This window comes from Gallinula chloropus (assembly GCF_964237585.1).
Source record: "Gallinula chloropus genome assembly, chromosome: 2".
NCBI classification, from domain to species: Eukaryota; Metazoa; Chordata; class Aves; order Gruiformes; family Rallidae; genus Gallinula; species Gallinula chloropus.
Genome location: NC_140086.1, coordinates 161,827,646 through 161,842,612, shown reverse-complemented (window position 1 = coordinate 161,842,612; position 14,967 = coordinate 161,827,646).

Here is a 14,967-nt window from a genome sequence, read left to right as displayed (position 1 = left end):
ACATGCTTTCATGTGCAGTCAACTGTTTTAAGTGCAAGACTTGAAACAGGGAAGTTGGGATAGTGGAGAATGCTTCATTGGCCTGTAGTAAAAGAGTGAGTACGGCAATCATAGAATCATAGAATGGTATGGGTTGGAAGGGACCACAAGGATCATAGACTTCCAAACCCCCTGCCACAGGGTGGGTCACAGCAATGACTACTTGCTTTGTAGAGAGGATTTACTCTCCTTTAGTAAATCCCCAAGACTTTTATGTATGAGAACTGTGTCTTGTCTTCACAAAAGTGCTGGAGAACCTGTGGAACAGAGTCATGACATGAGTTTTCCAAGTTAATTTAGCAAGCTGATAGCAAAGACAAAAAAAACCAACCCTCTATTTTGTTCTACATCCCAGTCAGATGGAGCTGAGTGCTTAAATTCCGTTTCATCATCTACTTTCTAATGGAGCTGTAATGTAAAGGAAGAAGGGCAGAACTCTGAGTCGTCAACACCAATGACACCCCTTCCTCCCACCCCATGGTTGTATTTACTCTGGAAACTCCCCAGCTCTCAGCTTCCTGATTGAAAATTCTCCCCTTTGCTCCTTCAAGAAACAGGCTCAGAGAATGGGTTCTCACACACCTCCTCGAGCAGCCAAAGAGTTAAATCACTTCCCATCACTGTTTGAGTGGGATACAGAAACAACTTTTCCTGCTGCATCCGCAGCTGCCAACAGAACTCAGTGACAGCTTTATAAATCACACCTGAAGCAAATAAAAATGCTATATTCAGAATGAACCCTTATCTCTTCTTGTTTACATTTGGCTGTTTTGTTTCTAAAGGTCACGGGTGGAAGCAGAAGGAGCCGTCACGGGGTGATGTATGTTGCCTTTGGCACTGGTGACTAATATGCTGTTAGGGCTCAGTAACATGAAAGTGAATGGCAGAAAGTGTGTGTGGGGTGGGGGGGAGAAGAGGTGAGAAAAGTTATGGAGCAAACATATATGGTAAAGAAAAGTGAAACCTGGAGGAAAAAAAAGAAACTTATCTGCATAACCTCCCAAAAACATGAACCTTCATGCAACTGTTGAGGAAAAAATGAGAAGGACAGGTGAAACTCAAGGATTTCAGCCAGCTCCTGTCTTGTTTTTCACTACCTGATGGACAATCCCTTTTGTTTATGTCCAGAAGGGGAAAGTTCCCTTTTTCCTGATACCTCTCAGAAGCCTTCTTAATCTAGTTTGGACACTAGCTGCACACCTTACTAGGGGTCACCATAACAGAAGTGCTGTGTTTACTCATGTAATCACTAATGTTTCAGCCTGGAAAGAAGGTGGGAAGTGGGAGAGGAGCTATTACAGAGCAGCAGCCATTACACTTGGTAATAAGGTAATATGAGAGTTCAGAACAGAGAATTTATCTCAACATCTGTGAAATGCCTCTAAAAAATTCTGTCTGGGCTGGGTCATCACTTTTGGGATGGCATTTGACCTTGATTTCAAAGCACTGGATGATGGAAAAAGCACTGCTCCTCCTGTTTTAATAATTGATACCCCAGACTCTAAAAAATCAGGGATTTAATTGAGCCTGAATATACTATCTCTGTGTCTTTGGATTTTGTTATGTCTCCTCCTGAACAACTGCAGCATCTGCTGTTTGGACAACAGCAACATAGGGCAAAACTTCAGCAACCAGAACCCTCCTAACTTGTCTGAAAGGGAAGCAATGATATTTACAGCTCTTAGAAGTGATTTGACTAAAAGGTGGTTTACTTAATTAAAAGAAAGAAATAATCTCTTTGGGAGGGGGTGGATAGGGTAGAAATCAGAGCAAATTAATTTTGTGCTGGTAGCTGAAATGCCTAGGATACAATGATTAGGATTTTGAAAGATCCATGCCTTCTGTCTCAAAAGTCCTTTTTCCTATTAAAAAACTCCACTACCCACCAACCCCAAGCACAAACAAACAATTTACTTCAGGTCCTCTGACAGTCTTTGGTGTTGTAGCAATTTCTCAAGCACAACCAAGAGAATTTTAATGTATGTCAAATTGGAAGCCTTAGTCACCTGAGAAAATTTAAGCCAATTCTTGTCCAGCTCAGGAACTCAAAGCACTTTGAAAACATGAAGGAATTAAACCACATGTCCTGTCTGAGGTAGGTGAAGTATTTTTATCCCCATTTTATGGCTGGGTTAATTCAGACAGCGAGAGGTTAAGTGACTTGTTCAGTGTCACAGTCGGTTGGGGAATGGAAGAGGTGAAGCAACAGGCAGAGGTTGACCTGGGGTGTGTATATGTGTGTGTGTGTGTGTGAATGAGTTTTTACACACACATGCTCAAGAGTTTCTTCCCCTATAAAGCACATAACTCCACAAAGTGCTAGTTTAAAGTACATACCTTGTGCAAGGGATGGGAACGGAGCCTGTGAGTATAAGAATCAAGATAAGGTCAAACAGGAACAAGTTGGCACAATAGTAGCTGGATAAAAGGATTAAGGAGTCGGCTGGGTTGTAGAAACAGGAAACACTGTCTCTGAAGAGATTGGAATTAGTTCAAAGTGCCCTGCATGGGATGTAAAAGCCTTGAGCTTTGAGGGGAGCAGGCAAGCCCAGCATACATGTTGAGATGTGACCCAACAGAGCTAGAAGCAGGATGGATCTGTAGTTGAGGCCAAGACTCTAACACCAAGGAGCCAAAATTCAAGTCCTTTCTTTTTTTGATGACTTCTTGGGTGACTGAAGTGACTGTCAATGGGAATAATCTACTTTCTATTAGAAGTCTTAAATGTGTATGAATCAGCTGCCTACCCATGGCCAAAGGTTTCTGCAGGTGTCAAAAAGTATGAGACTTTGATATGGGTCTGGCAGATATGGTATAAGACTTACAGGGAGCCCAGCCATCTGGAGTGGTAGTTGGAGGTCATGTGGCTTTCCAAATAGTACTAGATGCCTATTTAGGCTCTTGAATTTTCCCATTTACTGTAGTATGATGAGCACACAAGTCAGTGTCTCCATGTTAACTAAAGCTGTCCATGTGTGTTTGGCCAGCTGCATTTGAGATGTCCTGACTTCTAGCTGCTGATTCACATGGTCATGGGTCCTTTGCCATTTCTACCAGGTCCATGTCGATGTGTTGACTGGGGTTTTTTCCATACTAAGCACCTCAATTTAGACAACTGAATTGACCCTCTAATTAGTAAAGTCAATATATCTTAAATACTGGCTCAGGTCACCCTGCACACTTACATTTAGTTTATATTTACTTTTGAACTGACTCTTCAACAACTATATGGAGGATGTTGCATCACTGCAGTCTAAATTTGCAAGCTAAACAGCACTTACTTACAAAATTAGATGATTCAAATGCTGCATTTAAACACTTGAGTGCTCTATTAGCATTTCCAATCTTTGAAAAGGAAAATTTGTAAATACAGCATAACATGGAGGTGACTTGCATTCTCCTTTCTGCATCTGAGTAGTTGCAGGTGCTCTGGCATTTGCTTCAGAAAGATGGTTTGTATCAGACAATGCTTAAAACAAGTCAGTGCAGCAAGATTGTTGTCTGGGCTTGGGAAGGGATTAAATAAGGGATGACAATTAGGCTGGATAGATAAGCAGTGCCCTAGTACAGGAGAATGTGGAAAGCCTGCTCTGCCTATAGTGATTTACTGTTTAAGTCTCATACCACTCTGAAATGTTGACCAAAATAAGCTGTTTCCATTAAAATATGTTCAGTCAGTGGAATCAAAGCTATTTAAGCATCTCTTACACCAGAAAGGAAACTAAATTATTCAATGCTCTCAAGCAGATGCAGTAATCAGGTTGAATACATAGTTCAGGAGCAGTGAATAACCAACCCCTTGTGAACATGTCAGGATAAAACAATCTCTGGTGAGGGTGTAGATTTCCAAAGAGGGTTGGAGACTACTAAAGGTGATGTCAGTTCTCCTCCAGTCCTTATTTCTCCTGTTAACTGTTCTCCCTGTCAGCACCATGAGGCCAGAAACAGCACCAGCATTGTGCAAAGAGGGTGCAAAATGGGGTACCTGACAAAGGCTGAAACTCCTTTTTGTGGCTGTTGGGTCCAGGGTTGTTGTGGATGGAGAGATAAGAGGGATGTACTTCATTCTTGAGAGGCAACAATCTGTTTATTGGTATAAAATAAAGGGTGTAACAGTGTTTGATAACAAATGGGACAGTGGGTAAGGTTTGATGGTAAGGTAACTTTGATTATTTAGTGCATAGAGAACAGGGTCAGATGAAGCTGTCTGGGAGACCCTCCCATTGAGTCACAAGGTTCAGAAAGGACCCCCTTGCTTTCTAAACTCCTTCTCAGAGAGGAGCCTATGTGCAGCTGGATCCAGTCCTAGTCCCAGACTTGGTCAACGGTTTATGTCTAAAGGATTATATGTGCACAATCAATCCTTTACACTTCTTAGCTGAGATCACAAAGGTTAGTGCACTTATTCCCAATTCACTCACTGAGGATCTGTTGTGGATCTGTTGCAGTGAGGATTCTCTTGACCTCAAGGAGTAACCTGGAGGGGCATGGCATCCCTTTCAAGGGGAGTTCCTGATGTACATCCCACAGTTGTTTCAGGAGAGCTGGAAGGGCTCTTGGGCTGCTCACTATTTATGGAGTAAGATGATTGGCTCATAGTCATATTTACAAACCACCCATGGGTGCCAGTGGACACTGACCAGTGCTCTGTCCAGTTGGGCATGTTAGCACAGAGACCCCTTGGCTATCGTGTTGTCTTCCCAAAATCACCGTGAGGTGGATACAGACATCATGACCATCACCAATGGTGACTGATTAATCCAGGTTAACAGAAAAAGTCAGACAAAGGTGGAGGCAGCAGAGGAAACGTACTATCACAAGGGTGTCTTTGGAGACAAGTGGGATTTGTGTGTTGTTGGATGTCTGGGATGTCCCTAACGTGTTTGGAGCTATGGCAAGGTGTGTGCTCACCTGCTGTGGCTCCAGAAAGGAGCCTCCCACCTCTCCTTACATGACTTAAAATACAGAATACACCCACAGTGTGTATGCTTACATGAATGAAGGTGAAAATTTGAAATAATTTGGGTGGTTTAGATCTCAAACCTTTAAATTTTTGCTTTAGATAATACTTTGACACCTCATTAAAACCCCACCAGCTGGCTTAGGTGTGGAAGAAAATAACTTCATTTTCAGCCTAAGAATTATATTTAGGATAGTGATTTTTTTTCATCAAGAAAAGCACCCTAACAACTCATACAAACCCAACTTTAAATAGCTTCCCACTCTTTGGTGCACTTCTTTTACCCCACACTCTTCCACTCCAGTTCTATAAGCTTTGTTTTGTACTTGAAAAAACCCCTCCCACACCTTTCCCCAAATGTAACAAAATATAGGAAAAATAATTTTGCACAAATCTCAGTTGCAACTATAATATCACTGGTGATATTTGAGTGAAATTTAGTCTTATGATCATGGAACTTAGTATGGAGGCAAAAGAATGCTTGGAAATACCTTCAACAACCAAAAATATAACCAAGAAGTTGAAAGAGAGAATCACGATTAAATGAATGCACTAAAGGTCCATATTTTGCCTGGGCCATGGTGTTCTGGAGACCAGATATTTAAGGGTAGAAGGAAAGATACTTGTAGGAAGGTATTTTAGGAATAAATTCTTTACTGTGAGGATGGTGAGGCACTGGAAGAGGTTGCTGGGAGAAGCCATGGCTGCCTCTGGATCCCTGGCAGGGTTCAAGGTCAGGTTAGATGAGGGTTTGGGCAATCTGGGCTAGAGGATGGTGTCCCTGCCATGGGCAGGGCCATTGAACTAGATCATCTTAAAGGTCCCTTCCAACCCAAACCATTCCATGGTTTTATGGTCCTATATTATTATATCAAGCTGAGGATTTAAAGCCCTATATCCAACTCTTGTCTCCACTGTGGAGCCTGCAGTGGGGTTCAGCATCCTGCATGGAAATAGCATATGCTGGTTTCAGTTCTCTTCCACTACTCATCCAAGGCAGAAATTGGTTTTTATGTCACATCAAACATGCCCTTTTGCTTGACTTCAATTCACAGGTTTGATGAGTCATACTGCACATCAGTATCATTTGACCTATGCTCTGTCATTTTCAGACCTCTCTTCTCTTTGGTTGCTTTTTCAAAGCCACATGAACCTGCAAATCCCAGACTTGGCTTCAGCCATTATCCTCCCAGAGTGACGTCAGATTGCTGCTATGGAGACAGTGACATCATGAGGATGTCCAGCAGATGAAAAATTTCAGGTGATGGAAAAGCAATGGGGATCAAACACACTTCCCTAAAAGACTGATCCTGTTTGATTTTCCACACTTTTTCTGAACTGTGAATAGCATAGCAGAAGAAATGTCCCATTTTGGATAGAGAGGGAATATTTGGGTTTGTGTGCTTGCTACACGTCTGCCAACATAGCCATAGGTCAGGACTTCTTTTTCTTAAACCAACTGTCCAGTGAGAGCAAGAGACAGGTTCAGTGGGTGATTGAGTATGGGAAGAGCAATGTTGTCTTGAAAAATCTCTCCTTGGCTGTATAAAAATGTAGGAATTTGTTTGAGCTGTCAGGGTATGGATAGAGCATCCAGTTGGGTGTTTTTGACAGGCACAAATCTTTCACAGACCTGACACAGGGCCAATGGGAGACCAATCAGGCTATCTGAGGACATCTCAGATGGTCTTATTTGTGAATCAGGTCTCTGATGACTCATCTAAGATCCCACAAAAGGACTATGGCAGTAAGCCCTGGTCTCAGCTCTGTTAGATGTTAAACAGCATCTCTGCTCGTAGCTTTGTAACTCCTGACAACCTTGGAGGATTACCTCTGAACCTTCCTCTTTGGCAGAGTCCCTATGCTCACCTGCAGGAAGATGGTTCAGAAAACCACCTGAAAGATATCTCAAAGATCATAATCCACTCCTCACCCAAGGGCAGCATCAAATGCAGACATTTTACCCCAGCAAATATTTACGTAACTTGTCTTCAAATCTCTAACAAGAAAGGCTCCATGCCCTCTCCAAAGTGACACATCCTCCCACTGTATTATTTGTGTCACTAGAAAGTTTTCCCAAAGACAAGATTGGTGTTACCTCTCTGTAAACTTTTGATGTTTAAACTCTACATATCAATTTGTCCACCCTGGGCTCCCTGTGCAGTCAAATGAGTAAAGGGCCACTGGACCCATTTTAAATGTCTATGTCAGGTTAAGATACTCTGTTTCTGTAACTATCTTCAGTAGCATAAAAAAATCCTGTCCCAGATAGTTTGTTATTTCTCTGGTAGGAGTATTCTGTTGTTCCCACTCAGTGTCCATGGCCTATCCACTTCCTGTTTGCAGAAACATGTTTAAGATAGTGTTTTGGTTTTTCCTCTAAGTTTTTACTGCCAGAATGAATTATTTCCTTCACTCTTTGATCATGTCATTTTTTATGAACCTCTGATCATTTTGCTGCTCCATCTATAGAATCATAGAATCACAGAATGGTCTGGGTTGGAAGGGACCCCAAGGGTCCCAGAGCTCCAACCCCCTGCCACAGGCAGGGACACCAACCTCTAGGCCTGGAGCTACACAAGGTTGCCCAGGGCCCCAGCCAACCTGGCCTGGAACACCCCCAGGGACGGGGCATCTACCACCTCTATTCCTAATTGATCTCAAACTCAAGTTAGAAACCAGCACCATGATAAGAAAAAAACCCCCAGAATGGTGGATTAGAGAAGCAGAAGGATATGTGAGCTAATCACAAAGCCACAAAATAATGAATTTTGTAGATTTGGCCTAAATTGTACCTGTTGACTCTTCCATATGGGCCACCTTCAGGTAAGGAAGATGTTGCTTTTCTCAGAAACACATTTAACCCTTGATTTTTCTGCAGAGGCTGCCAAAGAGATGACTAGTAACTCCAAAAGAGCAGTAGTGGTTTGGACAAGACAGGCAGCCATCTAGGAGGGACCACCAGCTTGTCTTTATAGAAGACATCAATCCCAGACACCTCTGAGAACCGACCTTCTGATGTTATTGGCCTTTGCCACCTTGGAAGCACTGACCTAGAAGAATGGATGAGACTTAAAACCCATTTGCTAAATATTGGGTTTGCATTGTTTTTGCCTGATCCTCCCCATTGGGATGCCTAATTGAATTACTGGCGCTGTGTGTAGCACCAAGGCAGTAATTACAGAAGATCTTGCGTTGGGTTGTGCTTCTGCTGAGGCTGAGCAAATAGGATTAGAATTCTTCTTCCCAAATCTGCAGTGCAAATTAAATGTTTATTCTTTCATGTAGGGAAAATGTCAGCTGTTTCAAATTACCTGTGAAAGATCTCAAATGATTGGGAATCGTGAAAGATAAAAAGTCCAACTCCTGATTGAAAATATTCTGTAGGTTTGGGGGTTTTTTTTCCTACTCTGTTTCTTTCTTTGGATTGAGACCAACCCATTGACAGAATACATTTATGCTATACTTTTTTTTTCTTTATTTCATTTCTTAAAGTCAATAAAGTGCCCTAGTCAGAATTGATCATTTTACTTTTATAGCCTGTAAAATTCCAAGCTTAAAAGGATACTGTCAAGTCAAATTTGACTCCAAATTAAGTTTTGGGCTAGCAGTCAAGAGACATGAATTCTAATCCCAGTGACCTGCTGTGTGACCTGCTTCACCTCTTTGTACCTCGGCATGTCTCTAAGTAAAATAGAGATACAATGCTCCTTTCTGTATCTCCCTTATGGTCTCACACTTCCAGGAACAAGACAGCTTTGCCTCCTTAAAGAAGAATGACGTGGAGAGAAAGGTTATTTAGTAGTCAAATACTGGGGAGCCACTTTTAAGCATTACAAGGCCAAGGTTGCCCCTGTTGCAACCTTGCTGACGCCAGATGCTTCTAAACATGCTCCAATGTGTACAGTCCACTTCCTGAGGGACGTCAGTGGTGAAACACAGCCAGTCAAAAAATGCAACCCAAAGAAAATCAATCTCTGCGCTCCACCTGCACAGACAAGTTTACTTACATCCTTATCAGGGTTAGTCCCAGCTCTGACCTCACTCAATTTTGGAAGCCGTCGATGAGGGTGCAGGAAGGAAGCCAGCTTCCTGAATCCTACAAAATTCAACCTCTTCTTCTGTACCATCCTGCATTCTGTCTTGCTCTTGAGGGTTATTCCAGAAGGAATGTGTGGAGAATATTTTATTGCATGATGGTGGCAAAGCAGTGGGTATCTTCTAGAGCAACTCTTTTGTGTTCAGTGCTCTGCCAAAGCAAGCCCTTCTCCTCCCATAAATGCAGCCTTGAAATTTCCTCTATAGGCAATAAGACCAATTTTCCAAAAAAAAAAAAGTAGCATCTAGGATGGGTGTGTGGAGCATGAAGTAGAAGAGAGGCCACAACCCAACCTGAGCTTCAAGGACTGTGGGAATCAACAGTACATCTGATCTAAGCTTGACTGCTTCCAGGCTTTGTCTCTCTGGACTGGAAAGGCCATGTATGAATGGATTCATGGTCAGTCAAGAAATAGAAATGCCCACTTTGTATGTATGTGTAGATTGAGGACATTTTGCACTAACTAGTATTAACACTTGAGTTTGGCTTTCCAGAACACCCTTACCCACCCAGGTATGGTGGATCCCTGGTGGAGGGATGCTCAAAGGAACAAAGGAGAAAGGGGTCTCTCAGGATCTTGCAGGATGCCTCATATATGCATGCATGGGCCCCAGTGACAGATGGGGACTGACTTACTCCTTCTACCATTGCTTTGCCCACCTTCAGGGAGGGAAAGACTTCCCATCCCCCAGTGCTGAAACCATCACCTCTGCTCTGTTTCAGCTGGAAGTAACAAGTCATTTATTTGGGGGTGGAAGAGACGAACACGACTGTTGGGATTGGGGGGAGGCGACTTTCTGACAGGCAACTTCTTTCTGTGCACTTCTTCATACTCCTTTTCAATGCAGCCTATGATGATGCTTAACCCTCTGCAATGTCCTACCCACCCAAAACAACTGCCCACCCACAGGGGAAATCCTCACAGGTTCTGCATCTAATCGGTGCTCCTGCTGAGCTGTGCTGCACCCCAAGGCTCTGCAAACCCCTGACAGATATGGCTCAGGGCCAAGCAACAGCTTGAATGGTGGTGATTTTACAAGACCTTCCTTGTGTGGCTATTTTCATGCCCCCTTACTCACTCTGGGAAACACTAGGGGACAGCCATAAATTTGTGATACATCATCGCTCGCGCTCCAGGCTGAACGCAATATTCCCTCAGCGAGGCTTCATTAAGAGGAAATTCATGCCTTAAACACCTTGCAGCCTGCATTTTTGACAAGTCATCACATTTTTGTGTGCCCTGCTTTATTTTAAAGCCCCTCTAGTAATGACATTCCTGAACGGGGGCTGTTTTGCAGCTTGCAAAGGGGGAGCCTTTGTCATCTGGGAGCAGGGGAGAAGGAAAAATGTGATGTAGAATATCTATTACAGTGCAGAGGAACAACCTGTTGTATAAGTCTTGGACACCCATGCTGCTGTCCCTTTCTGGCAGACAGTTCATGACAGAAACTTGATGTCTTAAATCCATAAGGAGATTATCACACACGATCAGGGCTTGTTGAAAGTTGTATAATAGCACAGAGCATTGATTTATCTGTACAAAACCATGTGGGGAAGATGTCTTCAAACTTTAGAGCTCATCTCCAATGGGCATCTTTTTCATTGCAGCTTTGTCCTTGCCCAACCAACTCTGCTCATAGGTACCAGAGGTGAATCCCTGAAGTCTTGCACTTTTCAGGATCACCTGAGAGAGCTTTCCATGACTCCTGTGCTATTATTTTGGGGTCTATTTGTGAGTGTTTATCTCTCAGTCCTTGACCCACAGGAAAGTTGTGCCACAGAGTGATAAATAGGTTTAACCATGGACATGAAACTGGCTCCAGGGGTTCTCACCAGAATTAAAGCAGCTTGAATCAGGACAGAATGAGAGACCTTTTAAAAAACCCCTCACCTTTTCTTTGAGATATTAAATAGAGAGGGCAATACTTTCTTGCTTGTATGGCTAAGGAGAACTGCCCAAATCCATGTGTAGACATCAGAACAAAATAATCTCTCTTTGTGGAGATCCTGGGAATTTTCACTGACTGTTGGATTGATAAGTGCTAGATAAGTGATTTTGATTTTGCTTTTACCTCTATTATACTCTCACTCCAATAAAAAAAAAAAACAACAAACACATACTAGGCTTCCTAACCAGCAAGTAGCCAACATCTCATACCAGTAACTCTTCCTTAGGAGGTAGAAGCCAGTTCTAATGATTTAAGATGAGTATTTCCATCTAATGACTTAAAGCAATTTATCTCTTACAGTGATAACCTAATGGGTTATGTGAGTTTAAAGTCAAGCAGATTTGTTTAAACTATTTCCATTAGTAATTTAAACTAATCCTACTGATGCTGGGTTGAATAAACCCAAGATATGATGATAACCCCTGGTGTAGCTGCTACAAGTTAGGAACAAAAAGCTGGAGAGCTGATGAACATTTGCAGGCTGTCATTTCTTCAGTTGTAATTCTAACTTCAGAGATGATCTGCCCAACACCCTCAAGCTTCATGTTCTGTTCTTCATACTGAATTCCCTCTGTAAAATTGTTTAATAACAAGAAAATTCTGTAGTGTGTTGTGAAGTCTGCTGTGTCAGTGCTTAGGTGAACCAGGTTTAGGGGAATCTTCACCTCTGGTCCAGTCTGAGCAAAAGATGGCTCTGAACTGGGGCAACCAGGAGGTACTCAGCACACAGAACATGACAGGTTGAGAAAAATAATACTAAATCTATTGTCATAGGTAACCTCTAAGTAGCACATTAATACACAGAGCAGATTCACTGAGATCTGAGTTCACAGGGTCTGTGACATTCAGACTGTGTAAAAGGTTTCCTGTCATTCAGGTTGAAGTCAGTAAATGGTCTGATGGACAGGTAAAACTGATGTACAAACCCAGAGCCAGCCTGGGCCTGGGGAAGTGGCAGGGAGCACACAGAAATGAAAAGAAAGAAGGATGAAACACACGAGACTTAGATGGACTAACCAGTGCCAAGGATGGATGTTGCAGGGCCAAGGATGGATGTTGCAGGGAAGACTCAATGGGTAACTTGTAACTCTTTGGTTTGTACCACCAGGGAAGATCTTGCAACTGGGGCCTTGTTAATGATGTGCAAGAAGGAATTGTCTTCCTATAGAATGAAGAGGGTGAGGCTTGTATGCTCTTTTGAGTAATCATGTAATCACAGGCCTGGGGGCTGGCATGTCAGCTGAGCTGAGGAACAAGACTGAAACTCTCCAAATTTAGGGACTTCTTGTTGCCAAAAGTGGCTTCAGTTCCCCACCTTCTCAGACCAGGATGACAGAGTGAAACCACATATACCTACTGCAGTGAGTTTCATCGTGAAGAGGTGAAGCTCAACACTCAATCAAGGAAACGTGGCTTAAAATTATGCTCTGTAACTTGGTTGTGTGAACACAGTTTTTTGCCCACCCCAGTTACGAGGTCAAAGCTCACCTTTTTCCCATGAAGGGTTAGCTAAGCCAGAGGACTTCATACATCTGAGGGCTATGCACACAGACATGTACTATAGCTGAGCCATTAGCTGTGGACTCATTAGGCCACTGGACTTAATCACTTAATCACTTAATCACTGACTAAAGCAAATGCACATCTTCCTACTCTTCATGATTCAATATCTGCCTATGTATTATTAATGCTATTATTAATAACATGATTGTTACTATAAGTAATCTACTGTATAAATTGTAAACCCCACCTTTCCCTGGTGGCTTGTCATTTCTTTGGCTGTGAAAATTGAAGTTTTGCCATTGTCAAGGCAGATTTCACTCTGAAGGCATCTTGCCACAGAAAGAACCCTTCCTTTTTCTTCTGTGAGATGCAAAAAAGGAGAATTCACCCTGGTTTTGCAGCTGCACAAAGTTCAGCTACAATTCAGCTAAACACATTTTTTCCAAGACGATTTTGCTTTGATTTGTGATCACTGAAAGGAAGGAATCCGGATGAAAGACCTACTGATTCAAAGCATAAGTAGTCCACTGCAGCTGCCTGTGCAACCACTGACTGCAGAATCCTTTCTCTTTGGACCTCAGCAAGAGCAGAAACCACAGGAAAAGTAAATAAGGTTAAAGTCCAGGCTACATGTGGTCTAAAAGGCAGGAAAGATTCATGGATCTAGCTCACATCCTTAGACTTAGAACCCCCCCCCCCCCCCCACTAGGCTGTCAGGTCCAGACTCTAAGGGATATTGGAACACTAAGGTGTAAATGGGGTTAAACTTTCCCCAAGGAATCAGTGGCACAGGTCAGGTTCTCCACTGAAATATATGGCAGAGGTCTCTGCAAGAAGGCTGGGCAAGAGCAGAAGGTTGCTAAGGCATAGGCTAGAGTTGGTGACTTGTCTAAGTATTGCAGAGAAGGACTTGAAGGCTGACTCCACATCCCATTCGACTCCTCAAACTGTGCCCAAATTGATAACCTATTTCCCTCTCAATCCTGCTACATTTTTCCCTGAAGACCTGTTTGGGGGTAAATAAAGGCTGCTTGAAATAACTTCTCCTCCCTTTGAAGACATTTTAATGTTTGCTTTTCTTCCACTCCATGGATTTCTTTGTTTTCTGTCCCTTCTCTTTGCCTTCAGTCAAGAGGATGGAATAAATTAACAACCAGCATGTGAACCTCTGCTCTTGTTAGTTACACCTAAATACTACTAAGCCTATTAAGTTTATTCCTGGAACTGTCCTGTGCTACCACCCCCAATAACATTTCTGTTCAGTAGATTTCATTTCCTTTGTTCTTACTTAATTTACTTGCAGCCAGGGGCTCCAGCAACCCAACCATTAGCTTGCTGCTAATTAGCTGGCACTAACAGCCTCTCGTTATTCAGGAGGCTTGGAGAATGTTTGCTCAGAGTCACATGGTGGGACAGTCTTTTCATAACAGCCATCCTGTCTAATTCTGCCTTACCCCTGGGTCCTCATATGGGTATCCAAGCTGAGCCCACTGCCACTGCCAGGGGGTATTTTTGTAAGAGATGAAAAAAGGAGAGGGAGTTATTTTGTGACACACTTTTCTCTGGAGATTGTTCCTCCCTCCAGTGTGTCTGTGGGGTCAGGGACAATGTGAGATGTGACCTGTCACTGCAGAAGGAAAGGAGAAATGGTTGCATTCCTGGTGCAGCAGGAGGTCTGCGATGCCTCACACGCTGAGCATAAAACTCATCCTGTTATCTGCCACCATATGCTCCTCACTGAGGTCCTGGATTCAGGTATTCACATCATGGTGCTACTCTCTTCTGCCCTGGGATGTTAATCGTCATTGCCAGAGGGCTGGCAGACAGATGTCCCAGCTTTGGGGAGGATAACACACCTCTGGCTGCTGGCAGGTTTCCTTATCACCTCCTCCTACTGCTGTATGGGCTGGGGTGGGGGGTCCAGGGTGCCACCTCACCATGTGGTGTGACAGATGTTATCCTAAGGCACAATCTGGAGCAGGAACCTTGGGTATCAGGCTTCCAGGAGCTGCTGAGGTTAGGACACACACAGAGCTGCAAACCTCTCAGCATTTGCCCCACTTGCCAATAGATCAGGTGGGTTGTTTTTTTTTTTCCTGGCAAGTGGAGAGGTCTGGTGATCCAGGGAACCCAGTAACCCTCCCCACACCCTCCCTCAAATCCTGAAGATGCAACTTTTTGGCACTTGCCAGTCACCAGGTGCCTCTCTTCCCTCAGCAGCAAAACAGGAAATGAGTCAAACAGGGAAACACACACTTACATGAGGAATTGCCCTCATAAGGCTTGAGGAGAGACCGTCTCGGAGGTGTTTGTTATTCCTGGGCAAGGAGGATGCATCTGGACACCATTCCCTGTGATGACATGGCTGTGGGCTGTCAGCAAAGGGTGGGGACAGGTGGAAAAAGCTGGTGTTTTCT